The 3,200-nt window shown below is 50.4% G+C and overlaps 1 pseudogene; it reads right to left on the minus strand.

Moving 5' to 3' along the window:
* Positions 1 to 353: 353 nt before the first annotated feature.
* Positions 354 to 1,988, minus strand: LOC124985702 (low-density lipoprotein receptor-related protein 11-like; annotated as a pseudogene).
* Positions 1,989 to 3,200: the final 1,212 nt, after the last annotated feature.

The raw sequence follows: 3,200 nt of genomic DNA on the forward strand, positions 1-3,200 counted from the left end.
TACTCCAAGGGCCTGGTGGTCTACTTCTCAAAAACTAAGGGTGAACACCACCACCTTCAGACCATCTTCTGAGATACTGACAAAACTGCCTCAGCTGATGACAAATTTCTATTTCTAGGGAAAACAGTAAATCAGAATTAGATTTAAAAAAGTCTTTAACTACATGAATTCCTCTCTATTGAAATAGTTCATGTACTTAAGGACAATCTTTCTCTCGTAAATAAATATAAAGGATTGTGATTTGCAGAATCTTCTAGCCCAATGAAAAACAAAGGAGGTTATAAATATCAGAACCTAATAAAAGAATAAATTGTACAAATGAAACACATTCTTGCCCTAAGCTTTTACATTTGCTACAAATACATCCCATTTATGAGGTAGTCAGATTCCTCATATGTAACGGGACCAGCTTTCTTCAGTTTCTGTTTCACCAGTTGCAGTCAGCAAGCAACCATGAGAAGCAGCAGAGCAGTGCTGGCCAAACCCAATGCCAGGGGCAGTACCACACCTGTTTCTGGGGCTGGATTTTCTCCTCTTCCTCTATCACTCTTGGACTCAAAAATATAATTTTCCTCTTTTATGTTCTTGCTTGAGGAATGACTATCTGGCAACAGAGGAATGATTTTATTCTGTAGTCCTAAGGAGGTGGAGTGAATTCTCTTTCCTGTGACTGATGAGGTGACCAACAGGTTGGGGGCAGTGACTTTCTGTGAATTTTCCAACAAGGAATGCTCCCTCACATGCTCACTCAGCCCCATTGTGCCTGGCTGAGCAGGGCTAACTGGCTCACCACCTTGGGGTCAAGGTCCAAGTTTTGACAGAAAGCCTCGTCAGACCAATCAGGACATTGCTGCTCTCCATCGCATGCCAAAGGAGATATGAATGCAGCAGCCATTGTCACAAAAAAAGTGGTAGCATGAGCAAATATTCAAACCCCCTCCTGTGGAGTAGGTCCTGGGAAGCGCTGTCATGGACACATTGTCAGAGCTTCTCCGACCAGCGGTGTCAGTCCAAATCAGCTGGAAGGTGTATGTTCCTTCCTGTAGGTGGGTCAGCTTTAAGGTTCCTGGTTGAGGCACATTCATGTCCACTGACGGATCACCCTGCAGCAGTGTCCACTCATACTGGACGATGGCGTGGTCATCTGTGCTTTCACAGCAGTCCAGAATCACTCCATCTGTGCACAGATGCAAAAACACATCCTGCCCAGCCTTGCTAAATGGAGGTTCATCCTTGTCCAGCGGAGGCGCGGCACAGGTGGTGGACAGAGCTGGGTCTTCAGTTTCCAAGTCTCCCTGGTCGGTGTCCGGGACGTGGCTGAGGCTGTAGCTGCTGAATGCACCGTGCAGCGCGAACTCGCAGACACTGTGGCCGCGCACAGGGCAGCTGAAGAGGTAGCAGCCAAGCGCGCCACTGGGGACACGGGCAGTCTGGGCAGCTCCACCACCGCCACCGAGCGGCGCGACTCTGAACAGCAGGCCACCAAGCACTGACGCCAGTCCCGCATGGCCGTGGGTACCCTCAGGAAGCTAGAACCTGCCATAATGGAGTCCTTAGTTTGGATGAAGGCATCTACATGGCGCTGTAGCCATCCCTGCTCGAGATGGAAGAGTCCTTTCGCGGGCCAACGTCAGCTCGCAGCTCCAGCTCCAGCTTCTCCTGCAGTCATTCCTGTGGCAACTCCCGGCGGAACTCCTCCAGCAGCTGCTCCTCCTCAGAGAGTTGCGCTTACAACTGGGACAGCGACACCCTGGGTGGCAGGGCCGCACCGCCGCGCCGCTCGGCAGCCACAAGCAGAGCAGCAGTGCCTGGTGCCACCCTGGCTGCGGGTGCTGGAAGCCGGCGACCTGCTGGACGGCAATGGCCAACGCAGCCGAGGGGGGTGAGCCTAGGCCTGCCAAGTGCGAAGGGAGGCAGGGAGGCGGGCCTGGCCTCAAAGCCTGGCGTCCCAGGCCTGGCTGCTCGCTCAAGGCTGCGGGTGAGCGCATGCTGGCGGGAACCGCAGCGGCACCCAGAGATGTGAAGGAGGGCTCACTACAAGGAACTTAAGCAACTGGGTTGAGTAAAATCCCTACAGGGTGACTAGTGGCTTCTTCAGGGCGACACACTCAGGAAACACTCTTCTGTTATCACTAGTGTGTTGTGAACAGATGTGCACCTCTCTTAGGAAGGTCAAGTCTCCAACTCAAGGTCACTGGTGTATTGCCTGGCTTGGTGCAGTAGCAGTGGTAGCTGTGGCCATGCAACAATGTGGCCATGGGGAATGCCAGCTGTTCCATTTCCTGTCACAGGAAGATCTGCAATTCAGTGCTCTGTTTCTTGTTGCTTATTCATGCTGGTCCTGCCACCTTCCAACACAACACAAGCTCCTGAAGGAGGGATGCATCTGCAATCCCCATATCATTTAAGACATGCTTACTATTTACCCAACGGGCTCATTGAAGATGAGTTACTTCACTTTTCGGCATTCACTTTGATTCACTCACTCACAAAAGAGAATACTCCTTACCAGACCTCCTAAATACCATTCACCTTGTGGAAACTACAAGGGGAACACAGTGAGAGATTACTTCATTGAAATGGCTTCTCGACTGACAACTGCCTCCTGTGGGCAATGCATCCTATGAACATTGCACTCCTAACATGTTTTAGGAGGAAGCACTCATCTCAGTGCTGCAGGGGGCTCTGAGGTTTAAAAGGAATTTTGAGGATGAAAGCATGACTTGGGGCTCATTTTGAAAAAGAATCAACCTGCCTAGAGAAGATGAGTCTCAACAGTGGGGAAAAGTACTTCTCAGGCTATGTTGATGACCTCAGTGTGAGTGGTAAGAAGTGTTTTCAAGGGAGCAGTGCAGGAGTGCCACTAAAGCTGCCAAATTTGGAGGAAACTCAGTTTTTGCAGGTCTCCATTTCCAGGTCCCTACTGGATCTACCTTGGAAGTGACAGTAAACTGAAGCATGAGATTCCAATTCTCTTCTGTTTCAGAGTGGAGGTCATGCCCGGAGCCCCAAGTGGCAGTCTGGTGTCATTGTTAGTTTTCCTGGGAAACTGGACTGCTAGCTGTTGGGTTGGATCCCTGGCTGGCCCTGGAAGGCAGCTTCTCAAGCCAGGTTTGCTGACTGCATCTCTTATGCATTTTCAACTGTGTCATGCTTCCTACCAGTACAAGAAAATAAATGTGTCTCTTTTTCTTTGGAAA

Source organism: Sciurus carolinensis, chromosome 5 (genome assembly GCF_902686445.1).
Source record: "Sciurus carolinensis chromosome 5, mSciCar1.2, whole genome shotgun sequence".
Taxonomy (NCBI): domain Eukaryota; kingdom Metazoa; phylum Chordata; class Mammalia; order Rodentia; family Sciuridae; genus Sciurus; species Sciurus carolinensis.